General features: G+C 35.9%; 1 protein-coding gene and 1 long non-coding RNA gene across 4 annotated transcripts in view; one reads left to right on the forward strand and one right to left on the reverse strand.

Annotated features, from left to right (window-relative positions):
- LOC143693956 (uncharacterized) overlaps window positions 1–11,167 on the reverse strand; it is a 47,151-nt gene extending 35,984 nt beyond the window's left edge. The window contains exon 1 of the long non-coding RNA XR_013182077.1: window positions 11,082–11,167. This is a non-coding gene — a long non-coding RNA (uncharacterized LOC143693956). The remainder of the gene's footprint in view (window positions 1–11,081) is intronic.
- The window catches only part of LOC143693955 (uncharacterized), a 183,785-nt gene that overhangs the window by 60,488 nt on the left and 96,247 nt on the right, over window positions 1–27,050 (forward strand). Inside the window, exon 1 of one of the 3 annotated variants that reach the window (XR_013182072.1) lies at window positions 21,078–21,318. The exons of the other annotated variants lie outside the window; for them this stretch is intronic. The gene's annotated coding sequence lies outside the window, so the exon portion shown is untranslated. Of the gene's footprint in view, window positions 1–21,077; window positions 21,319–27,050 lie in introns of those variants that run through there. 3 annotated transcript variants of the gene reach the window in all.

The following is a 27,050-nucleotide window of genomic DNA, read 5'->3' on the forward strand; positions in this document are numbered from 1 at the left end:
GAAAATAAGAATTACAAAAATGTAATTTTCCTATTCTCTTTTGAAATAGAGACATGAAATATATTTCATCAATTTCTGTCCACGTGGGAGAAATTTTATATGTAAACATAAATATATATGTAATTAAACATAATATATGTGGAATGTACTCTAAAATTTGAAAAGCTTTGTTTGGGTGTTTGGAATTTTCAGTCCATAAGGTTAAACATTTCATCTCTGTGTAGTAAGATGGTACAATCTGCCTAAGAGAAACATATTAAACTACTACAGCATACAAAATTCGTTTACCATAAGCATAATTTTAAAGCATTTGTTTTGAAATCTATAAATTCTGCCAATGCCAGTTAAAGCAGTGAATTCTACCCTTCAACAGTCAAGTAAATAACAGTAATGATAGTGATAATAGTGTTTTAGCATCTATTCTTAGGCACTGCATCAAAGAATAATAGAACCATTTATGCTGGAAAAGACCTCTAAGATCACTGGGTCCAAACACTAACCTGGCACTGCCAAGTCCATCACAAACCATGTCCCAAAGTGCCACATCCACACATCCTTTAAATATCTCTAGGAATGGTGGCTCAACCCCTTCCCTGACATCTTATTCAGCTGTTTAAGCACCTTTTCAGAAAAGAAAAATGTGTCTGTTTTTCTACAGTAAATACCTGATCTGCACAGTTGTGAGGCTGTCTGCTGGAGAAAAATAATTTGGGGAACAGAAATTATGCAATCATACCATCATTGAGGTTGAATGGGACCACTGAAGATGCACTTTTTTAATATTAATTTGACTTTGAGAAGTAATGATTTTTCTTGAGATTAAATCAATCTCAAAGGGTAGCTATTTTACATTTAGCTCATTTATGTTTATAGTGAGGCAATAGTAGACAGATAATATTGAAATATGCACTAATGTTTTGGACTGTTGTGAATCCAGTATCACTCAGTGAGAGGAAATCAGGCTTACTGTAGATATTTTACCCCTAGGTGCACTGCAGACAAAAAATAGATGAAAAATAATCTTAACTTGGTCTTGACTGAAAGACTGAAAAAAGTGACGGCTACTAGAAAATATATTATGAGCATATTTTCTGCATTTATGAAGAAGATAAAAATTAGGTTTTTGATGTTTGAGGTATATCTGTCAGAGCCTCAGATGCATGTTTTCAGGTAAATACAGCTTTGCTAGTAGGCATTGTTTTGTTAAAATAGACTATCTAGATGTGTTTTTTATTTTGAAAAGGGGAAAGTAGATAGTGGCCTGCTTTCTGGTCAAAGACTTGCTTATTCAAGTCCTTCCTGTGTTTGATCCAAAACACAAATCATGAAAAATTCGTGTTAAGCAGTGACTTAATCCTTGTGTATTTTGCCTTAATCAAACATGTAATCTGACTGTGGAGGGAGGAAAAACAAAAGTGAAAGTTTAATTTCTTTCTTAGGTAAAAATGCATAGATAGAATAATCAAAGCCAGTTAATGTTGCTGTCACTTGATTCAACTGTTGAGAGAGAGGTGCTAAGGAAGTTATGTTGAGGAATCCCTGTAGTGCAGGTAGCTCAGGGGGCAGCTGCAGTACCAGCTGCAGGTTGAGCCCTGGGTGAGGACAGTCAAGAGGCAGGAGGCTGTGACCTGGCACTGACCCTTTGAACAAATGGCACAGGGACCTGTGGCCCAGCTGGGTGAGGGGACACTCAGAGACACAGCAGGAGCTGGGACCTCCAGAATTTGGCACACTCAAACTGTGAGGGTGTAAAAGCTCAGGAGTTCCTCAGTTCAGGATCCTTCCTCTGAGGCACCAGTTCCAGCTCTTACTTTGCTATTTAGTCATTGAACCGAGATTAAATTATTTTAGGAATTGGGATGTCTGGGATTCTGTCCTGGGCCAACACTGGAGGGAAATGTGGTCTGACTGTGGATGTGGGTGTGTAGCAGGAGGGGCCTTGGTTCCAGCTCAGGTGACTGTCAGAGTGGATCCTGAGTGGCTGGACAGGGAAGTGTGCATAATAATAAGGAATTTACAGAAATACTTCTACTTTCACAAAAAAGAGTTATATGCTGCATTAGAGTCCTGCTCTTTATTTTGGAGTTTGGAAAAGATGGGACAGTTTTTGGGTTTCAGTGGAAAATGGTGACAGTATTGTCACCCTACAGTGGACTCATAAGAAAGATGCTAGGGAAAAAAGTGGGGTTTGAGTTTTACCCTATTTTATTTTGGCTCCTGAAATCAGCTGAAGGAAGTCTTGTGCCTCATTCAATGACTGTAGCTGCCTCCTTGCCCAGTATTCAAAATATTCCTATAGGCTGTACGAAAGAACAAATTGGCTAATATAGGAATTTGGATTCTGCTGCAGTGCCTGTGTGCCTGTTTGGAATTTTTTTTTCCCCCTTCATAAATACCAAGTGTTGCTGTAATTATGCTCCTGCTGAAGTTGGCTGTCCCACCCACTTTGGGAAATTTAACATCATTGAAAATTCCTGTCCTATGGTACTGTTGATGTTGTATTGAGTAGCATTTGAAGGTAAATATATCAATCCAAATATGCCACCATTTTCCTGCTTTCAAAATATGTGAAAATATATGAAAAGAAAGGGGGAATTTTTCAGTGGATGTTAACTTACTTGTACATATGTAAACCAAAACATTTTACCTTCTCCTTCTGTTTTGAGGACTTCATTACTGCTGCCACCTATTTCACTGCAGTAGTAACCAAGTCAATGTGCTTTTCTTCTTAATCATTCTTCCTACTCCTTTTATGCTTCTGCTTGATTGTTTTACTCTTTCCAACCTAAGAAATAATTTTGGCCATTGTCTGAAATGTCCAATGTTTCACAGGCAGTTTGAGGAAAGAAATGCACATGTGCCAAGCATAAATTATTGAAACTTACAGCTTGATTAGGTGCCAGAGTTGAAGCATGGCATATTTAACTCTACAGTTTGCTTCTTGCCAGTTGCTTAATGGTTCCACACCAGTCTGCTCCAAGCAAAAGATTAGTTATTGTGGTAAATGCCATTCTCCCAAGCTTTTCAGTGATTATGGAGCCAGCGTAAGCCTATTCTCTATATTTAAATTTTACTTCTCACAGTCATAAATTTGGGTTGTAATTGAACAGATAAAGAATAATCGGTGCCCTAGCTCTTGTGTAAAAAAAAGCCCAATCAAACAGCAAACCAAAAGCAGATTATTACATGTAGCATAGTAAGTACATGCATCTATAGTGACAATCATTTCATTGATCAAACATGATGAGGCTCTGTTCTGATACTGAGAAGTTAAGATCGGGAGTTGAAGCCGTGGTATCGTGTATGGGTGTTATGAATACTGTGTGGAACTAAGGTTCCTGCGTGGGCTATGAAAGACTAAGTGAAATCTTGTGATATTCAAAGCAGCCAAAGCATCAAGCAATTTTAAGTTTTCTTTCTCACATTTAGAGCTAACCAAAAGGAAAAACAAAGGACAAAAATAATCCAGGTTAAATCCTTATTCAGAGGTGGAGAAAAATTTCTCCCTGTAGATAAGGTAGCTACCAAAAACTTTATTTGAGAAAATTTGACATGATTTTTTACTTATTTTGAAAAAAAAAGAAATGTGCTAATTCTGCAGGTGTTTTGATTAAAAAAAAAACCCATCTAAATTGCCATTTTCTGTCTTACATACTTTAGAGAAATGAACCAATCCCCAAATGAAATGGGTAACTGAAGCTTTAGAGTGAAGTACTTTATAGAAATATGCCTAGCAGAATGCAGAAACTCTTTTCAGAGAGAATCTGTCTTGACAGGTTCAGCTTGATAAGTGAGCAATGATGTTTTGATTAAAATAAATACAAATCAATTGGATTTGTATAGAAGGTAGTCTTGGAGCTATTCATCCCAGCCAATGTTTTGTTGGCTTGGGGTGCTCTTAGAAGCATAATAATAGGCTCTGGGAAGCTTTGAAGTGAAAAACAAGGTGATGAAAGATCAGACACTTGTATGGCTAGGCAGCTACTGATGGGGAGTTTACAGAATTTCAGGGAGTTTTTTTGGGAAGTGTTGGTTGCCCAAGGTCAAATTAAGTATGTACTTTTCTAAATTTATTTACTCGTCATCCTTTATTGAGATGCTCACATAATTTGTTCAGTTAAAGAAAAGAAATATTTAAGAGAAACTGGCAAGTGGAGAGGTGGGACAACAAAAGTCACAAGAGGTGATGGATTTTATAATTGCTAAAGTCTGAGGAGGCTGAATAAAACATCAGTAATAGGGGTACAGTTATGGTCTACAAAATGCATTGACTAGGAAAAACAGCTAGTATTTTCTTACTCTGCAGCTGTCTAATCTTATGATTCATCTTTGAATTTTCCTGTATGTGACATCAACCCACTTGTCAATGCTGCTATTTCTTTTTGTTGTCATTTCTTTACCTTCTTTCAGAAACAGTCTTGAATTTTGCATTGGTTTTAACCCTTTCCTTTGTTTCTTTTCTTACATCATCCTATTCTTCAGATGGTGGGCAATTAGCTTTGATACATAGCTAAATATGCTCATATTATTTTTTTCTATGTCCTCTGAAGTAGCAAGTGTTGCTATCCTCAATGATATTTAGGCACTTGCTGAGCAGCCATGGCACTTAATATGATGTAGCCCTTCAAAAGCTTCAGTCATGACCCCATCTTCTGCCACCTGGCTTCATTTTACTGACCTGATTGGATTTAGTGTGATATGATTCCTCAGTCCCAAATGCTGCCTCATCATATAAAATAAACAAAAAACCCCCAGCTATTGGCATTATTTATGGCATTATTATTGACCTGCTTGTTTATTTAAACAAGCAGTTCAAATGATACACCGGAAACATGTGTGTGCTCAGTAATTCAGGTAAGATCTTTGGCCTTTAAATGGAGAATCTGGTATTGCAGTAGCAGCTGTTTATGAATCACAGCTGGTTCCAAACCACAGAATCAGTGTCTTACAGTGGGAGTGCAAGAAAGGGAGATGTGGCAAAAGTTTTCAGAGCAGCAATCTAATGGTGCCATGGTTACATTTAAGGAGCTTGAAACTCTTTGCTGAAGCTCTTGTTTTAAAAATACCCCAAAAGACTTTGAACCACTGGAACCAAATAGTTCCCAAAATGTCATTACATGTTGAAATACAAGGTTAATGACACCCAACTTCTCAAATGTGTAACTCTGTATGTGTGGTTTTCTGTAGTTTAATTTTTTTCTGTTCACTTTTAGGGAATCTCTCTAAGTTTTGAAGAGCAGCATGGAGTATTGTGCTGGCAACTCTCCAGATGCCTGAGGGTAGCAAAAATTTGCATATTCTTTTGAATTATTTTACATTTCTAATACATCTATTCGAATTCTGGATTAGATAAAAATGAAACTGCCTTTAATGCATTAAGACCTTTCACTATTCTGTTGTGGATGGAGAAAAGAGAAGAAAATTCCTGAGATTATGCTTATTGTCTTTGAAAGCTATGCTGTAAATTTTTTGTCTCTCTGGTGCTTTTGTAGCCATTAACAAACAAACAAAAAAACCAACAAAATATATAGAAACATATCCTCAAAAAAAAAAAAGAAGGTATAGATGGTATTGATGATGATATATCTTCCCATTTTTTCTTCATGGTTTAATTTTTTTCTTTCATCTATGGTATCTCATTTCACCTCTCTATTAAACAGTTTGTCTTCCTCACCTCTCCAAATGACTTTCTTACTCCTCGGGTTTTCTTTCTCTATGACTCTTGCAGAAATGTTTATATAAAAGGTATATTAGGTCAGTTGGAGAACTTCTCCCAAACTAGGGCTGTGGTCCATATAAGCAAAGGACCCTAAACTCTCTGCGACTTTGCCTGAGGTCTGAAGGGCCCACAGGTCTTCCCAAAAAACTTTATTACAAAAGCTACCTAGCAGAAAAAAATAACCAATTAATATTTGACAGTAAATCCATATTTTATAAAGAGCTTGGTGGTGCAAATAATGTGTGTGATAGGAATTGTATGTACAGAGAGAAAAAGCATTAATTTTGTAAGATCTATGTTAGTAAGGTAAAATTCTTTATGAAAACTTGGCTTTTTACTAAACTATTTTTAAGCCAAACAGTGTGGCCATAAGTGATAACAGATATTGCTAATTTGAGATAAAATATCAAATGTTGCTGCAAAGAAAGTGCAAATAGTATTTTATTAATGTAAATTTTCTTTCTCTCACCTCATATATCTAATTATGGGTGAAAGAGAAGTAAATCCACTTTTCATGTAAGGTTGTTAACTTGACAGTGTCCCTTTAAGTTGTGAGGATGTGCAGAGTAGTTGGGAATGTGAGATACTGTAGGGTACCAAATGTGTGATGTGATGTTGCTAGGCAACTCCCTTATTGTTTTAAACAAACCTCATAGAGCTGGCAACAGCTGTCAAAGCTCTTGGCTCTTGACAGTAACACAGACCTCAAAAGAACTTAGAACAAAAATCTCCCAAAATAAGCTATAATATATAACACAATCCCACAGTGCTAGCAAACATGTGAACCTATTTGTTAAGTTAGCAGATACAGTTATCTGTTACAATTCTATAACCAGTATTTCATGACAACTATGTAATTTGTTTACATATATTTTAAAAAAAGCCCAAACCCCAACTGTTAGTACATCAATTTGTCTTTTTAAAAGAATGCCTTTCAGAGCTGCCAATGGTAGCAAATCTGTTTGCATGTATTCAAAAAGAGCATCATATGTGTGCAGAAAAGAAAGGCAAAATGTTACCTAGAAGAATAGCCATGTGTATGTTTGTGGATTTTTTCCTTTTATCTGCTGTTGAATTTTGTATATTTTGGTATGTCAGAAACAGAGGTGAGATCATTTCTGTCAATATTACAGTCCATAAAAATTGATTTAGATATAGCACACTAACATCTATCTATATGGCAAAGCTTTTAAAACAGGAACCAGCCCCAAGATTTCAAAAGGGAACCCAGATCTCTACTGAAATAACCCATGATCTGTCAAAATTTTTGACACTAGGAGATATGTAGGTCTGTAAACAGCTTCTTGTCTGGAAATCGTGTGGAATGCGAAAAATAGAGAGTAGCTCCTTACAGGTTTTCCACTTCCTCCTGACTGCTTGAAAACAGCCCAGCTTAAATCCAGCTGCGGGGCAGTGCTGGGCTTCTGTTAATGTTCCTTAGTGCAGCATCAGAGCTCACATGCAGCATCACACAAGCTTGTCTGGCTGGCTGTTGTATTATTCACACCCCACCAAAGTGCAGGTGAAGTCAGCATCTCAGTGTCCGGGTATTCTCCTCATTGCTGTGTGAATGATCTCACCATCACACTGCTGGCAGCAGCTTTGCTTTATCTCTGCCCATAATTGTTCAGTTTTCTCTGTTCTGGTCAACCAAACACAAACTTGAATGCCTAGCTAGTTAAAGCTGTCACAGGAATCTTCTGAGCTCTAGAGATGCTCTCTGTGGTAAAATGAGTGTTTAAATATAGAGAACAGCTGTTTTTCAAGTTGCTGCTTCACCCTACAAATGACAGACTAGCATAGATTAAGCCTGACTACCCTAGACCCTAGAATGTATGATTTTCTACTTTGTTTGATGTTTTTATCTACATCTATCCAGTTAAGATTTCACCCTGAAGGGAGAATTTTTTCCACTATAAATTTTGTCAAACCTTAGCCTTGTTTTTGGAAAACTTCAGAATGTGAAAATAGCTCAGTGGTTCAGACTATGAGTTGATGTAGCATGATATCCTGACTCTAAGGCATGCATATGCTGATGTCTGAAGAAAAATAAAAAAGAGTTTGAGAGAATATAAATCTTCCTCAAGGTATTCTCTTGTTGTCTGACTGTATTTTGGTGAACAGGATTTCCTGAGCTTTGTATCATTTAGATATTTAGGCATTTAGTGTTGATATGGTTGCAATTCAGTAACATTTAGAAATTCACTTTGCATGCTCTTCCTCTGAATCCACAAAACTTTTTGCATCCACCATGTCTTCTGGCTAGGAGTTTCACAATTCAGCGTAGCAGTGTGTAGGGAATCACAGCCTTTTGTTTGTTCCGAGCCTGTACCTCTTAGTCTCACTTCATCATGCCCAGTGCTCATGTAGACAGAGGCAGTGAATAATCTAGTCAGTTGTTCACCATGTCCATACAATTAATGATTTTGTAGGCTTTGATCTCCTCTTTGCTCAAATTGAACAGTCCTGGGCTATTTAGTTGTTCAAATGGAAAGTGTCATTTATTTTTGCTTGTTTTTTTCCAGTTCTTTTGTTCATTTTTTGGGAATTGGAGAGAAAGAGATTCAAGGGGTAAAAGAAGGATGTTTTCTACTGTGGTGTAATGTTTTGGGGTTTTCTTCCATTTTTCTTTCATAGTAATGCCTAGAATTTAAGCTGCTTTTTTGACTGCTGCCTAGTACTAGTCCACTGTTGATTGTGACATATTGCTGTTTTCCCACCCCAAGCCATTTCATTACAGAGAAAATGTTCAACTCTTCCCCATAGTACAGACTTATCACTTTTCCAGCAACTTTTTCTGACAACAGCCAATCTAGCTGTTTATTTGCTGTTGTTTTCTCCAGTTTCAAAAGCAGTGGAACATTTTTTAAAAAAATTAAGTATTGATTGAGGGAAGAGGAGGTCATCCAAATGTTTTTATCTGTCAACTGCTATCTGTGAAGCAGGGTTTTCCCTTAGTGGGATCAAATGGAGGGCAGCAATTCAATCTGAAGTCTCTGTGGGAACATTAGAGAATATTTGAACATCTGCTTTGAGAACCCACTTGAAGAATAACCCTGCACAATAGAGGAGGAACATATGGACTACATGCTGAAGTGAAGACCACAGGTAATACTGTTGGCACAAGCAAAAAGAGGAAAATGCTCGTATAAGTTACATGGAGGTTACATAGGTTACAAAAAATAATTATTATTATGTAGTAATATATGCAATTTTGCATTTTAAAAATAATAGTATAGCAATGAATTTATGGATAGGCAAATGATCACTATGGCGTGAAAGTCAATGGAAACTTAAGTGCCCTGAAAATTAGGCAGAAAATATGTAATAATATTTTCTCTGTTGTTTATTTGGAACTAATACTCTCATATTAGCATTTTGTTTCTGCAAGAAGATCGTGAGCAAATAGAAAAAAAATACCACAATTCTTTTGCAATGAAAAGATGGCTATTACCAGCTGCTCTCCCAGTATAAAGCAGAGTCTATTTTTCAGGCCTGCTGAAAAATAGTTCTGCTTCATCCCTGGGTTTTGGGTCTCCAGCATGGACAGAAGTGTTGCAAGTTCTGGTATATTATTGGGGTCTGTCTACATTACTGTTGCATGAGTCGGCAGAATGATGTGCAAGAAAATGTATTTATGCTTTTAATCCTGTGTACTGTACTATCAGTGTTATGCCTATAGATGTGTCAAATCAGCAAGTGTTGATTTTATGGCCTGAGTCATGAGAAGGCCCATTTTCCCTATGTTAATTGAGACAGTTTTTGAATGTATTTCAGTTTAGTCATTCATGGTTTGTAAATATTAAATTTAGTTTAACACTTATTTAATATAGCTTCTGAAAATAATATGCTTTGGCTTTATATGGCGCAAGCATGATTGAACACAATGTGTAAATTATATGGTTCAAGATATTAAATATATACAGAAAATAGTACACATACATTGAAATTCAGTGTCTCCTTTTATAGAAGTTGAAAAAGATTTTTCAGTAACTTTTCTTTTCTGTAATGCAGACATAGTTACATGGAGCTTAAGGTCTAGGCTTCTAACTTGGAAGGACTGGTTACATAAATGAAAGATCGAAAAGGAATTCAGGCTAATATTCTCCCTGAGAAACTTCTCCAGTTTTAAGACCACCCTAAGCATATGGTCAATAAGTAAAAAAAAAAAAAATCAGTTATTTAAAAAAACTGAATTACATTTATGTCTACAGTCCTTCTTACTGGCCCAGTTTTCTATTCCCCAGCATGAGTTAGAATCAACATCAACACAAGCATCTCAGGAAAAGATGGACAAGATGACACTATCCATTCTATCCTATACTACTAGAGAGATATGTTGAACTTTTTATTCATTTCTGTCATGGTTGTAAAAGAGTGAAGACTGATAGTACTAAGCTGTGGAATACGCTTTTTGCCTAGAGCACATAGAATATTACACACTGTCAAACTAAAGCTTGATAAGTAGTGGTAAATTTCATGACATGGAAAAATTACATGACCTCAAGTATCTTTTTCATGGGTTGAATTACCAAATAATGCTCATCTTTTGCCAAATTCTATTTGAAAATATTTACATTTCTTTACATAGAGTTTTCAACAACTACACCTTTTCCATTGGGTAACAGTTCCCTGTGCATGTAAGTTCTGCTTAATGTAGTAGTAATTGCATGAATAAACTATCCTGCTTTCTCAAGTCATGTGAGCTATTAGTATAACTATCTAAACTCTTAAGATTTGACTTACGAATTCAAAAGGAACATCTGTAGCACATACAGGATGTTGTAAACTTGTCAAATTAGAGAAATTTTGAGTAACATATAATTAACTTTGGATGACACATAACTCAGTACACTCAGAAACTTTCTATTTTTCTAATAATAATGAAAATAAACTTCAGTTATTTACCCTACTCACATTTGTAGTTTGAAATAAAAACTTTAAAAGGTGAATCATATTCATAGTCACTTGGTAGGAAATAAGAAACAAACCAAAATATACTCATGTTTTCACATCATTTTTATAGCTAGATGGTTACAAGAGCTGAAGATGGTTTCCCCATAAGCATTACTAATACCCAGAGTCAGAAGAGTACCATTTAATCTGATGTACCAGAACCATATTTAGCTTAGTTATGTTCCATTCACTCTATCCCTGAGTAAATTGCTTTTTCAAAGTAGGAATTTGTGTCAAAAAAGCTTGCAAAATCACAGCCTAAAATGTCTTTCCTAAAAAAAAAGAAAAAAGTAGTAGGAGCCAAGAAACATCAAAGGATAAAGTTTGCAATTACAGCAAAACTATAGAAAAAACATAGTATGTAAATTTACTGTTTACAAATGTAAAGTGCTGTGAGGAAACCTACCTATCTCTGGGGTACTGTGGTTCAGCAGAGTAAAGATTTAGCTCTCCAGCTCTTCACAGCTCATTTTACTTCTGCAATTACACTATTTTGCATGCAAGTGGTGAAATGCGTAGGTAAATGCCGATTTACCACATTAGCACTTCAGAGGGAAGTGGTTTTTTTGAGGATGGAAAATGGAATGAATAAGAGTGTATCAGATTTTATTTTTAATCTCTCTTGGTTTTTCACCAGGAACATTAGGAACCTTCTTGCTCCAGTTGCAGATATTGATGTACTGAGTTAATCAGTGCCATATCTAGAAGGTGTTGATTGCTTGCTTCAAATTTAGTGAAACTACAGCGGCATGAATTTTCACCTGCTCTTCAAAAGCTCATTCATCTCCCTGGATGCCTAAAATGCTCACCCTTCTTCAGAGCTGCTTGTACTGAACTCTTTAAACTAAAGAGAGCTTGGATATGCTAATCAGATATCCATCTGTAAAATTTGTTATGCAGTAGCAGAGAGTAATGTGTGAGCCTGTCAGCCTTTGTAGATCTCCAACACCTAGGGCATGAGTAGCCACAGCAGTAGAGCCATTAAAGTTGAATACATGGGTGTTGGATGCCAAGGTACTGCTGAAATTCCAGAGATACAACATAGCTGTGCTGTTTTGAATTTTTGTCAATTATCCTCAGTTTTATCTGCTTGGTACTAAACAGTGACATTTAGACATTTGCTTGTAGGAGCCCAATAAGGGACAAACCATGAAGAAATAAAATGGCAAAATGAAAACAGCTTTTATTTTGAGCTAATTAAAATGGTTCATTTTCCTAGGGCTAGCTGTATGTACTAAATCTAAAAAATAGGCTGTTAGCAAAGTAAAATACAGAAAGAAATTCCCAATGCTAGGATGAACACATAGAAGAGGGTTTTGGAGAAAAAAACGTATACAAGGAGGATGAATGGACTTTTCCCATTCTCTGATGCAGATAAATTAGATAGTGCCCAGTTGAGTTGCTTTGTTGAGCCTCTGAATAGGGAGTGAAGTGACAAAAGGAAATATCAAGATGTGTTGACATATTGGTTTTTTGTTTCTAAATCAGGACTTCTGAGAAATAAATGTAGTTATTTACTTCCAAACAATTAGTTATAAGTCATTACAATGTCAGAGGATGTTGAAAGACAAATATTAAGTGTAGTGCATGGCTACATCTCAAAGAGCTTTTTTGGATAATCTGGCCTTAAGTAGCATAGGGCCTGAGAAGCCAAGTCTATCATGTACTAGTGCACTTGAGCAGAATGTTTTTGTGACACCTTGTCCTTAATGACATTTTTATCTGTAGGTACTGAATGCCTTTTAAAAATCTGAAACTTGCTGCTTGATGAGTCATCACAAAGAAGCCAGGGAGATGGAGGGTGTTAAACTGGCTTCCAAAAAATACTGATGCCAATTTCCCTCTTATCCTGTTTGTTCCTTTTCATTTGTTGTTTTGGTGGGGGTTTTTTGTTTGTGTTTTTTGGGTTGTTGTTCTTTTTTTCCCAGAAGTAAGGGGCTGTAGAACCAGTATGTGTACTAATAAATACAGAGGGAAAATCACTAAAGAGGGTCTCATGAGTGCTGAGAGAAAGAGCTGATAAAAGATCTTTACCTCACTGTCTAATATTGTATCTGAAGGATTCCAAGAGCAGTGTGAGGGCACAGCCTCCTGGTTTCATTTACTGTTAGTCTAGCCAATGTATTTATTGACTCACATGAAACATGTCATTATTTGCACACACACAAATTAAAGCAAACCAAAGGCCCTTATTTCTCATTGTTTATTGACGTCACTGGCTGACAGTGAAACAGGGTGGATGGAATAAAGCATGTCAGTTGTTTTGAGGATGACAGAACATGTGCTGATGCAGGATGATTGCATTGCCTTTTACTGCCTAAAAGCCTGTAACTAAGCATTGCGATCATTCTGGGCACTTATCAGTTAGGCTCTGCTGGGCTGGTACTTCACTGGAGAAAACTGATATAAACTATGCTATTCTAAACCTCAACCCTTCAAAAATATGAAGAGAGACTATTAATAAGCCTGGGATATATATTTTGAAATGAATCATTATACACTTCTAGGAGCATATTGGTTACCATTCCTGCCATATGTTTATACATTCTTGATCCACATCCATCTGGCACAGAAATCTGTCAGAATGTGTTCAAAAGTGATTTGAAGGATCTTAAAAGCCAAGTGCAAATTTCTACTCTGGCTTGTGTAGACTAAAGGAAGAAAAAACAAGCCTTTTTCAAAATTCAATGTAGTATTTTAAATTAAATAGACAGCACAACTTTAAAAATTGTCATTAGACAAACTTAAAAAGAAGTTGAAGGGATTAATTAGCTATATTATTTGAATAACTATTTGAAAAGCAAATAAGAGTAACTTGAAAGTGTCTTTGGACATTTCTCAGGGCAGAGCAGCCTTGTCTTTTAGTATACAAAAATAATATTTGATATTGAACTTTAAATATTTAAGAGAAAGTTTGTTCCTCAGAGAGGAATATCAGGATGTAAAATTACCAATGGTCACACTTTTTCCATATGCAAATGAAATTGAAACTAGAATTTACTAATCTATATACAGACTTGTATTTTAACGTAGATGTACCATAGCACAAAGTTAGATCCTTTTCACAGTTGGGGTTCCAAAAATCCTTTCTTGTGGTTAGTTCACGTTAATCAAAATATTTTTAGCAGACACATGCATTTTGTATTTCTTCACAACAACCTTATGCAGCACTACAGGTAGGAGGAAGGGTGCCTGGAAAGATGTCCAGTGGAAAAGGACCTGGGGGTGATGGTTGACAGATGGCTGAACATGAGCCAGAGTGTGCCCAGGTGGCCAGGAAGGCCAGTGGCATCCTGGCCTGGATCAGCAATGGTGTGGCCAGCAGGACCAGGGCAGGGATTGTCCCCCTCTACTTGGCACTGGTGAGGCCTCACCTCAAATCCTGTGTCCAGTTCTGAGCCCTTCATTCCAAGGAGGACATGGAGATGGTGGCATGAGAAGCTTCTCTGGGTGCTGCCCCAGAGAAGGGCAATGGAGCTGGTGAAGGATGTGGAGCACAAGTCCTGTGAGAAGCAGCTGAGGGAGCTGGAGTTGTTTAGCCTGGAGGAAAGGAGGTTCGGTGACCTTATCACTGTACAGCTGCCTGAAAGGAGGCTGTAGCCAGGTGGGGGTCAGTCTCTTGTCCCAGGCAACCAGCAGCAGGACAAGAGGACATAATCTAAAGCTGCACCAAGGGGGCATTTAACTTGGGCATTAGGAAGAATTTCTTCAAGAAAAGGGTGATTAGTTATTGGCTGCCCAGGGAGGTGCTGGAGTCACAGTTCCTGGAGGTGTTTAGCAAAACATGGGATGTGGAACTCAGTGCCATGGTCTAGTTGACATGGTAGCATTCAGTCAGAGTTTGGACTTGATGATCTCAGAGGTCTTTTCCAAGTGAACTGATTCTGTGAATCTTAAAAGTGTTAAAAGCATAAACCAAACTTTGCATTGGTGATGACAACATCTTAGTGCTAAGTTGCAAGTGTCTCCAGCTGTATTCTCCTTGCACTCTGAAATGCTTTGGATGGTACCTGTGAGCACAATCTATGATGGAAAGATGTGTGATGAGTGTATAATTAAAAGTATCTATGCCACTGATGTACTTTTGCAACCCCGAATTCCAACTGTCTTCTCAATTAAATACAAATAATTAAAATGCCAGCTATTAGCATCCTGTAATTATGACTCTTAGCAATTCCATAATTATCTACTCATTTCCCTACATGATAATACCCACCTGGAGAGACCCTTGTATCTACAGTCTTCCGAGACCAGCAGGGAGTTGGGTTTTTTCTTTATTTGATAAAAGAATAGAAAGTTAATAATAATCTTTCAGACATGGCTTGCATGTTTCAATTCCAGAAACTGTTTCACTCTAAAACAATAAGAAAGCTTGTGTTTGATCCAAAGCTGATTTAGTGAGTTTTGAATAATGTTACATATGATTTAATAGATTATCGTTTTAACAAATTCCTATCCATTTTCACATGTACATATTCAGTAATAGGAGAGGATTTTTATACTGAGAATAGGTTGTTTTTTACTGATGTAATGGGTGGTTTGAAATTAAGTACATTGGATGTAGTTTTATGCATATAAAAATTAAACTACAATCAGTACAAATGTTTTGAATAACTTGAAAAGAACATGGTTATTCCTACCCCCAACATTAGTTAGAATGTTGATGTTTAGGGTTTGATGAGCACTGTATTTGCTTTAATTCTGGAATCTGACATTTTCAACTGATGTTGCTTTGCTGTCTGATTTCAAGTGTTCAGGTGCTCTGGTGGAGTGGAACTTGTTAGGGTGCTGCTTACCAACCAGGGCCTGCTGACCAGTGAAATGCCACATTGGCAGTGTAGGAACTTACACTGCTCATCTGCCTAATGAGCCACTCAAAATACCAACCATCAATCCCAGCTTCAAGCTCCCGCGTGCTGAATTGGAATAAGAGACCTGGCCCCACTGACTGTACTGATCTTAAGGGACCCAGACAAGGGTTACCTTGTTTCCATGTGCTTATTCCTTGGGCAGTGCCCTTCAGGATATATCTGCTATTACAATATCCACCTCATGGGTGTCGCATGCCGTATGCCAGAATTAAGAGCCTGAAGTTGCCATTCAGCTGGGACAGTTCATATCCGGATGCAGGTGAGTCCCTTCTTATCCCAACCATGTAGGCCACGTCATGGCATCCTTGTGCCACCTTTACCTTTTGTCAGGCTGCAGCTGCTCCAAGCTGTGACATTTTCCAGAGTATTTTCCAGAATATTCCCTTAATTGCCAACATCCAGTTTATCATACCACATGAAAGGTGTTAGCTGATTCCACCAGAGGACAGTACTGAAATACACCAAGAACTGCCAAAGATGGGGTGAGTTCAAGCTTTTACTGCTATTCTTCTGTGACCATGGTCACAAGGGTTTTCAGGATGAAGAAGAGACGAGAATGTTGACTCTATGATCAGAAGGCTTGATTTATTATTTTATGATATATGTTACATTAAGACTATACTAAAAAGAAATAGAAAGGAAAAGGTTTCTTCAGAAGCTAGCTAAGCTAAGAATAGAAAAGAATGAATAACAAAGATCTGTGTCTCAGACAGAGCAAGAGCCAGCTCTGCCATGAGTGGTCAGTAAATCCAAACATCCACAGGAGACCAATCACAGGTCTACCTGTTGCATTCCACAGCAGCAGATAACCATTGTTTACTTTTGGTTGCTGAAACTGCAGCTTCTCACAAGGAAAAATCCTAAGAAAGGATTTTTCATGAAAGATGTCTGTAACATTCTTCTGTAGAGATTGGTGTAGCAGAGAAAGGAATATTATTAAAATACAAAGATACTAAAATCTATAAATAGAAACAGCGAGCTTATACTTCTTTCTTCCTTCTAGTCTTTCTCTGTTTCTTTTTGTCCCTCCTTTTTTTCCTCTTTTACTGTCATTGCAAATGCTGAAAAATGCTAAAAATGTAAAATACCTTGTTGAATTCTGGAAAACTAATAAAAATTTCCATAGTAGCTTGACAATTGACTGAATAAAGCCTTAGTGTCATAAAATGCACTTTCAAATTAGTATCAAATGATATATGAATAGCACAGTCTCCTAAGTATCTCAGAAAGTATTAATCAACACAGCCCAAGTAGGAACAACTTAATTTTTTTTATCAGAAGTGCTTTATCTGCTTTAATTTGTTCTGTATATATTTCCATGACAACTAAGAAAAAAATAAACTCTTAACCAAAATTCAGTGAAAGCAAGACAAAACAAGCTGCTTTGATTCATGCTGTTCTGATAAATGCCAGTTTGGCAATCAGCTTTGAATATTTTTTTTTTCTGTAACAGATAGAATTTTATTTGTTCTCTTTAAAAAAAAAAAAAAAGTGGGGCAATCATGGAAATATGGGATTTTGTTTATTCATAGAGTTTTGTTTTGAAACATTTACATTTATAGATTTTTCTTCTTTTTAATGTTAATGATTATTTTCTTGGGTTTAAAATCCTTTCTGCTATATCTGTTTTTCTAATCTGTCTTGAAGAGATCTTTAAATATGACTGAGCTAAAAAGATAAGACATAAAAGCAGAATGTTTTGTGCTGTGATGTTATGTTTCCTTGAAGAGATGCATTTTATATTTGCCTGGGATGGTTTATATTCCTCCCAAATCAACCCCCTCTGGAAAGAAATGGAGATACTCTGACTGGTAGCCTCAGGTCTCACAACCCACTGTCAGACTTACTAGGGACAATTTTATTGTGTCTTTGTACAAGCTAAGGCATATGCAAATCGTTGTAGTGTTTCATCTTTGATTCTCTGTGATTGGCATCTATTTAGCATGCTTATCTCTATAAACATTTGTATAAACACAGTTTCCAAACATATGGAAAAGAAGAAATGCCTGAAGCTAGAGCCCATGTCCTGACTTTAGGATTTTAAAAATCTCTTTTTCAAGGTAGTATTGACATGAACTGTTATTTGTCCTCTGTCACAAAACCATTGATACTGGCCTTTGAGTTAAATTTTGAAGTTACATTATTTGGGCACAAACTGGCCCTGGAACATAAGGTTTCTGGTCTGTGAAAGCAGTTGTGCTACTTAAAAAAGGAAAGCCACAACCAAAATGAAAGTAATGTGGGTAGATATTTTGAAAAATAGAAAATATGATAAATTTGCAGTTGAGATATATTTTTTCTTTAAAAATGTGAATTACTACTCTCTCCAATGCCCTTACAGAAAAAATCTACTGAATATATATTTTTGGAAAAGAATTTTCTTTCTTCATATGAATGTGACTGCAAAGAACTTGCTGTGCAAATTAAATATTGACTATTTGCCATCCTTATTATGCTTGGTAGTTCTGACTTCTTACCTAAATCATGTGATACTCCTGCTCTCTATTTACCTGATGACATCAAAAAGGCCTTTATATATTAACAAAAGAAAAAAGTCAGCAACCTCCCCATAACTCAGGAACAAATAATTATAGAATTTTGTACTGTTTTGTACTGTTTCTTGTTTTATGACAACAAAACTGTTAAAATTAGACTGATTTATGATTTAATTTGTGAACAGATAAATTTAAAAATAATTTTGCTGAAAATAAGTATATTTGTATGTATAGCTATCTTGCTAAAAAATCTCAGGTCAGATTATTTTTTGGTTTATTGGACCACATTTGATAATGTGGTGTCTTCCCTCACTGATTTACCACTATGTGCAAGTATCTTGCTGCCAAACCTACCTTATTCACGTAGACAGATCCATCTGGGTTGGTTTGCTTCCAAATGTGAGAATTCATCCAAGAAGCAGTACTTATTGTGAAGAAGATGGAGTGTGCTCAGTGCAGGAGGCAGAACAAAAAAAAAGCCCTAAGGTGTTCTTCAAAATTTAGATATTGTGTCCTAACGATAAAACTTGAAGAGCATTTTGTTTAAAAAAATAAACACAGGAGATTCATCCAGGGACAAAGTGAATTCATTTTAAGTTTGGTAAATAATTATTGTATGATGTTGTTCACTGAGCTTCACAGATTAGTTTGGCTGGGTCTTTGAATATATTTCTCAATAGCCTCTTCTTGCTGTACTCTCTTGTGTCAAAAATAACTTTTTTAAAAAGTTCAGTCTAATCTATGTGAAAAGTCAGGAAACACAGTTTTGTGTTGGCAAAAAGTAATAGCAGAGCTACGTTTGCCATGCATTTGAAAGGCAAATGCAGCTTTTGCTTAAAAGTGAACGATGATGGGCCTGGTGACCTCCTGCTGCAAAGGGCTTGACCAGCCAAGGGATTGGAGTCCCAGCCAAGGGATGGATCTTGCACATGTGGATAATCTGGCTGTCTTTGGTGGGGTTTACTCCTGGGTTTCTGCAAGAAACAGAAACAGAACAGATTGCTGTGCTTGGCAGCACCGTGAGACCCAGGCAATTTAGGCATAATGGGTTATTGGTTGTGGATGATGAGAATTCACTTTGGCTGCTGAACAGATACTGCAAGAAATTGCTGGCTGCAGGCTGGGTTGCAGTCCATGCACCCATATAAAAATAAACTGCTAGATACCAAAGACTCTAAACCCCTATTCAGTGTCTCTTAGGTAATATGACCACATGCAACAGGAGGCTAATGCATAACCTCAGTCTGGGTTATGCATTATCTGCATAATTGGGCTGGGCTTTGCTTACTGAGAAGGCTTAAAAATAAAAATAATTGAGAATTGTGAGGGCACATGTATGGCATTCAAAGTATAGTCACCCTTTGTTGCCTTTGGTTTGTCCTGGAATTTTGTTAATATACATCCCAAGAGTGTTTAATAGCTCATTTTAATTGGGGACAAAAGCCTCTATGATTTATTCAGATTATTTCAGAAGATAAATATCTGTGGCTGTTTTTAAAATTGGATGTAAATTATATATTGGTTTTTAGGTCAATACCATTTTAGATCTATAAAACCAAAATACATATATATATATATAAGAAAAGAAATCATATTTCATACACAGTTTCACCTTATAATTTTCTGTGGTCATAGTGAATATATACAAGTCTTATAATGCACTTTTTTTTTGTGACATCATCTGCAGAAGAATTACAGGCCAACATAAAGTTATGCAAGACACACCTATTGATTCTTGTTATTTCCACTGCAACAAGTGTTCTTACATCAAGCCCCTGCATGTCCTGGGTACCCTTCAGCTCTGTCCTTTGTGTTCTTGGAATTTAGCTGGGGCAGCCTAGCTGTGTTTCAGAGGATGTATTTTGGTTAAATGTGTGCTTATGTTTAAAGGAAAATGCAACAGGTAAAGCAGGACCTAGCTTTTGCTCCCTTTTGTTTTAAACTGTGGTTAAGATTTAGGTAGTGTATAAACATACCCTGCTCATGATGATTGCCTTGGGTATAAGTTGGGATTTATGGAAGAAAGAAATTATAGCTTCTACATTATTACAGTGCGTTTCTGGGATTTTTATTGCTGGCATCAAGACTGGTTGAATTCTACTCTTATGCTGTCATGGCTGTGACTCCTGGGTTGTGTGCATCTGGTTAAGGACAGATAAATTGTACCCTTAATCAAAAGCCATAACTTACATACACTTTATACATATAGAAGTAATAGACTGCTATAAGCAACTGTTTTGCTCTACTCTGTAGGTGTTTGGAGTCAGGATTTCAGCCATAATCAGGCCCATTGGAAGGAATAGAAATAGGAAAGAAGTTTAAAAAATCTAAAACACATCTTGTCTTTTATAAGGTTTTCCATTAAGAATGAAGAGTGGCTCCTGTGTGACCTATAGCAAGAAAATAATTGGGGAATTTTTGCTTATGGTTTGAATTGCCTTCTTCTAAGTGACTTCTTCATGTAAAAGAAATTTGGACTTAGAAAATTATTGTGAGCTATATAATAGGGAGGAAACTAAAGGGAATGAGGCATATGTGTCCTAAAAGGACATAGAATTGGAAAAATTGTAACTACCAATACCTACAGAAGGAGAAAAAAAAATTAAATTCCTAACTGGTTCAAAAAGGAGTGAGTTCCATAACGTTCTAGGACTCAATCCTAATTCTTCTATAATTGTATTTAAAGGCCAAATGATTAGACCCTCTTTTTTTTAATGTTTTCCCTGCAAGTTGAGCCAAAGCTGGCAAAATGTCATGCAAGTTATTTCATATGTGGAAAACACTGTTTAGAATTTCCTTCACTGCAGCAACATACAGGCTTCTATTTGGAAAAACAGGGAAAGATCAGCACTGATATTTGAAGAGAGAAGCACTGATATTCTCTACAATTGTTAAAGTTGTTATGATGGCTAAAAATACCACCAGTTGCTATAGCAACTGGAATTTGAAGGCTCACATATTCCTGCTACTTCTACTCCCTTTCAAAAATTTATCAAAACAAACCTTTTGTTGCCCATATAAGTTATAATCTTTAGCTGTTATATTAGCTGGTTTATGTAATGCTTCTTTCCTTCCTGCTCAATTGTATTTTACTTTAGGAAAAAAGCATACTGGAACGTATTTTATAAGCTGTAAGCATACATAGGTTACTTATAAATGCTAGGATTGAGGACTAAATAATTTCAACAATCCAAAGATTTTTTTTAGCACCAGAATAAGCACTTTTTGCTATTATAAATATACTTTAAAATGTAGAATATTAAATGTGTGGTATAAGGTAAGTGTAAATATCCAACTCCTATTCTCTTAAGTTCTACATCTGGCGGATTTTTATTGGGGTTTTTTTGTTGATTTTTGTTGTATTATTTTGTTGTCTTTAACATTCTTCATCTTAAAGAATTCTAATCCCTTGGTTTTTGTCTGAATTATGCTAGCTATGTCCTGAGATAGCTTTTAAAAAATTTCTGTCTAAGGCTTGACAATATTTAATTAGTGTCTTTAGCAATTTCTTTCACTCTGATTTTTCCTCATGCATGAAATGATGTAGTGAAAAACCAGCAACTCTCCAAAAGGCAAAACCATCTTTATCAATTAATAGCTTTGCTTTTTTAATAGTGTGCTCACATCTGTGGTGTCATTTCTAGAAAAACAGTTCTCCTTGAAATGTTTCAATATTTCTTACTGATCAGCTTTTTTCCTCCACTTGCTGTTTCTCACTAGTGGTGGCTGTATGGAATTTCAATCAGCTTCACCTCATGATTGGTTGGCAGTAAGGCTTTGTAGATTGAAATTGGCTGTAAAGGCAAGGGCTAAATGACAGAATGAGCAGTCCAAGCCAAATAAAACTCTCTCTTCTGTGTCTAAAATAAATAAAAAGGTTGTGCAGTCCAGAGTAAGGTTTGTATTTTAGGATGTGACTGCCTAACAAGCATATTGTGAGACCAGATATCTGAGCTTACAGTATCAGGATGAGTTTGAGATATTTGTCCGCAGATTTGAATAGCCTCAATAAATTAGAATATATTTTTGGTTGAATTTTTAACAACTACCAATTTTATTTCATCCTGAGTGGATTAAATATAAAACATAAACAAAAATATCCAAAATTCCAGCCTTGGAAAAATAATCTTTTAATGAAATTTTTCTTTTGTTTCTTTCTATCTGCAAAAGGCACTAATGAAGATGGTGCCTGTTTAAGGCATTGAGCTTATCCCATACATAAGAATAACTCAGGCCATTTTCCTATATAAAATTCAGAAGCACTCTGCCTGCCTGCTGCTTACATCCAGTTTGCTTGGTATGACAGACTGAAATTTGCCCAGGAGCTCAAGATTGACCTAGTGCTGCCCTTACTGAAGGCAGAGGTACTTTTGCCACTGAGAGACAGCATTAGGAGCAGATATGATCAAACAGAGCCCTTTAGAAGTCATTAAAAAACCTGTTTCTGGCTTTTAATTTGCCTGTCATAAAGAGGAGAAAGCAGTGAGAATAGAGTTTTGTAATCTTTATTTGCTGCTAAATATTTGTAAAACTTGAAAGAGATGGGCCATGTAAGAATGGTGTAGATACCTCTGTTTGCAGGACTGGTACAAAAACAAAAAAGAAGAAAATAAACCCAAAGCATTTTAATTAGCTCTTGCTGCTATCTTAGAAAATAAATGCTTAGAAGAGCTGAATGAATGTGGGGATCTTAAATATTTTATCAGTGATTAGGAGTGCATTTGGTTTATATTGATTTATATATGTTGGTAATTCTCTGCAAACATCAATCTTTATCCTGTTCTTCATATATCATGATTGAGCAATCGTCTATTGCTTGCTTGCCACTAGACTCATTAGCATATTCATCTTTCTTTTAATGAAAAAAATGAACCAGAATACATCAAATCTCTATCTTACTCAGGATGTAAAATATCCTTCCCCAGTCAAAACTAACTCTTAATTTTGAAAAGAAATTTCATAAATTGCTTTTCTGTTAGCAATCAATAACTAAAAGAATTACGTTTTTAATCCCTTACAATTGAATAAATGTGTAGTTCATTAACTATTGGTTCTAATTGGATGCAATATTCTTTTAGGAGTTTTTAAAGAACTTTATGTATCATCTGGTAAATATTTTGGGTAAGTTGATTATATGGTTTAGAATTATATCAAATAACATTGAATCTGAATCCCTCTGCCATGGTGGAAGGAAATCTGAAGTTTGATCCATCCAAAGACAGAGGACACTTACATTTCAGCTTCAGAATTCCAACCAGGTATTTCTACAAGATTTTGCCCCAAATTAGCGGTGATCTCTTAGGGATGGGTTATTTTAATGACTAAGTACAAAAATTTCCTGTTCTAAAACAGATAGATTGATACAAACTTGAAAAATATATCAGGGAGAAATTCCAAAATTATGAGTTTGTGGTGAAATAAAATATCTTTTCTCCAACTAGTTTAAACCAGTAAATTAAATTTAAAAACTCTTACCATTCAGATGCCATTCATTTTTTCCCTTTTTAGAAATTGTCATTGTTATATGTGCAAATTTATTCTGTATTTCAGATACTTTAGAGAACATATGAACTTAATTTTGTTTGAAAGTTGAGTTTCTGTTATCCAACTAGCAAAAACCAAACAAAATTTTAAATATTATCTGACTGGAGGGTGAAGTAGCTTGCCTATTTTGAGGACCACTGTGATTTCTGTAGTAACAGAAGAGGAGCCTATCAGCATGCAGAGCTAAATATTCCCTTCTATTTCTGTTTTTTACATATTTAATAGTAGGACACTTAGAACTATTTGTAGCTACTTAAATATAGATGTCAGACTGATAGTATTTGCACTTCTAATTACTTTGAGAATCAGAAGTGTACATGTAAACTGCAGATCAAGGTGACAATCATCAATATATTGATATGTGAACCTCTGTAATTGGAATTTCTTACTGAACCATGTGATGTCTCAGTTTTGATGTAAGAGAGAGGATTTTACTTTATAGTTTTATCAGTGCCATTCAGTCACTGGGAATGTGTAGGATTACTTTGAGCATGGGTAGACCCATTGTATGCACAGTATTTTAGAATCAATTCCTCAAAATTAGAGATAGGTGAATTTCATTTGATGAGACATATAACCTCTGTCCAACCTGGTCAGAGATACAGAATATACTGCAACAATAGACTACACCTTAAAAAGGGAAAACATTTCAGTGAAATTATTAGAGTTGTTCCTAGAAGGAAGAGCTAAGTCAACTGGGTTTATGTAATATAAAGAGAAGAGAAAAAAGGCAGCAGGAAAATTGAAGGGAACTATTCATCATAGTGAGGTAAGATCAGGCAAGAATTATACAGTTCAGTTTTCAGCAAGGAAGTTTTCTACTACATATTATTGGAAACTTGCTAAGGGTGAAGATAATAAAGAACTGAAATAAATTGCCTATAAAGTTTGGATTTTCCACTTCGGAAACCTTCGAGAAGTGATTGCTTGTAGATCTGTCAAGTTGATTTCTGTCTTCAGGCACAGTTAAGGACAAAACAAGTGCTTTAATTCCTATCTGCTAGGATTCCTGGGTAATTTTCTTTGATAAATTAACTGTGAGACTTCTAAATAAAGTTAATATATTTAATCAGGGAGTGCTTCAATATAAACCAAGAGAAAACAAAGAAGCACTATTAACAAGCGGAATAAAAGGGAGAGTGGTTCAGAAAACAGGATTTATCTCAGAGCTGTTGTTATAGTACTACTACCACAAAAATTGTTAAGGTTGTGCCAGTGGCTTTTATGAAAGATAAGCTAGTACTACTAAAAGTGTACTTTGAAATGCCCATTTCTGACTATATATACACTGTAATTCAAAATAATAATAGAATAAAAGAACATTGATACCAAAATCAAATTCATTATACAGCTACTCTACTATTTTATTTAGAGGTACCTCCCAGTTTTGTTGCTATTGCATACTGTATGTTTTCAGCAATAAACATATTGAGATACTTCAGTACAAACAATTCTCTCTCCTCCACAAGATCTTTATATATAAATAGGTTCAATGTATATCACAAATTATTCACAGATAGCACAGGAAGGCAGCATTACTTGATTTTAGAATACACTTCAGGATCTGTACAGCAGATATTGCAGGTCCTGAGAATGTGCCATTTCAGATGTCATTTCCTACTTATTGATTTCTCCCCTGCTTCTGAAACCTATAAAGAGATTTCTCTATGCCTGTTTTTCTGTGTGTATTTAGAACAGCACACTAGAATCTGAACATGCATATAATGTCCAAATCACACTGTTACCTCCTCATAAACCCAGCTAAGCTAGGTAATAGTGCTTCTCTTACCCAGTTTTGTCCTGCTTAATAGTCCACAAACAACTTATGATAACACAGTTGAAGCAATGAATAATAAAACAGCAGATGGAAATAAATGTCACTGCAAGCAGAGTAATATGCACATCTAGGTCATAAACTGTAACTGTCTGCTGCTTTGGGAAGGAGTGATTCCAGAACATCTTTTTAGTAAACAGAGTATTCTTACTAGCTCTAGATTGTGTGGTTCACCAGAAAACTCATTCCTCTGTGCTTGTTTTTGTGCCTGGTCTTCAAATGCTCCTCATGACCTCGCCCATGAGTGATTCTCTACTGCCTTGATACATCTCAGACATGAGACAGAAGAGCAAATGGAGTAAAGAAGAGAATGAATGAAGTATATACAGCTAGGGAAAGAGTTTTCTCCCAGACACTATATTCTCATAGTTTCAGCATTCCTACAATTAATCATTTTGACTCAGGCAATGTGACACACATACACTGAACGTGATAGCTTCTTTTCTTCCATCCCAAAATTTCACAAGTGGTTTGCCTTAGTTATGTGATTTAGTCACCATTTTGCTTTGCTACATACTGATTTATCACAGTCATTTTTCCTTCTGTTTTTATCACTTTGTCTAAATTTCTCAATCCTTCTGCATCATGCTTTTTTTGAAGCTGTGGGAAAGTCAAGCCATGTCTAGCAGCAGTAGCTAGCAAAGAGAAATTGGTTCTGCTATTAAAACTGAGGTAAAGAAGGCATTAAGTAGCTTTCCTTTGTGCTTCCCCCTGCATCCAATAAAGGATGGAGATTTTCCTTAGCCCTCCTTTTGTTGCTAATGTATTTATAGAACCATTTTTATTGTATTTTATGGCAGGAACCAGATTAAGTCCTAGTAGGGGTTTTCCCCTTCTAATTTTCTACCTACATGACCTCACAAGGTACTTGGAGTCCTCCTAAGATGTCTGTCTCTTCTTCCAAAGGTCATATATTGTCTATAATAGACTCCCACCAGGATTTCTGCCTTGTTGTCTATAAATACTCAATCCTATCATCGCCACCATTAGCTCTAAAAAATTGAAGCACTCCCTAGTATACAGGGCCACACCATTGCATCCTAAAAGGTAAAGTTTGAAATGGAAAAATAAAGTGATAGCTTGAGTCTAAATTCAGAAATGTAAAGTTCCAATTGTACTGTGTTTTATTGAAAGTGACTACATTCTGGTTATAAGAACAGAAAATTCTTTCTTATCAATAACCATTAAAAGTGATTTATACTATTTAAAAATTTAATTTGTTTTCTTACTTGTTAAAAATCAATATATTTTGTCTTGACCAATTTGAATAACTTTTTATCATTGGCTACTTTTTGAACATAATATTTACTCTCATTTCTAGTGATTCAATTAATGATTATTCATTAATAAGTATGCTGAACCACACAGACCCTCTCAATTTTCCAAAGGTTACTTCTCTCCTCTGAGAAAATGATCAATTATTCTATGTTTCTATCTTATGTCTTTCCCTTAGTTATTTATTGAAGTGAGAAATACAGACCTGGTTTGACACTAATCACTGAAGCAAGATGCTTAATAGTATAAAAGCATTGCTGCTGTGATAGAATTTATTAGAGCTGCTCACTCTGCCTTGGCATTATCCACAGAAAGGATTAATACAGACTTACCTATTATAACAATTTCATGCCAAG

Source organism: Agelaius phoeniceus, chromosome 4 (assembly GCF_051311805.1).
Source record: "Agelaius phoeniceus isolate bAgePho1 chromosome 4, bAgePho1.hap1, whole genome shotgun sequence".
NCBI classification, from domain to species: domain Eukaryota; kingdom Metazoa; phylum Chordata; class Aves; order Passeriformes; family Icteridae; genus Agelaius; species Agelaius phoeniceus.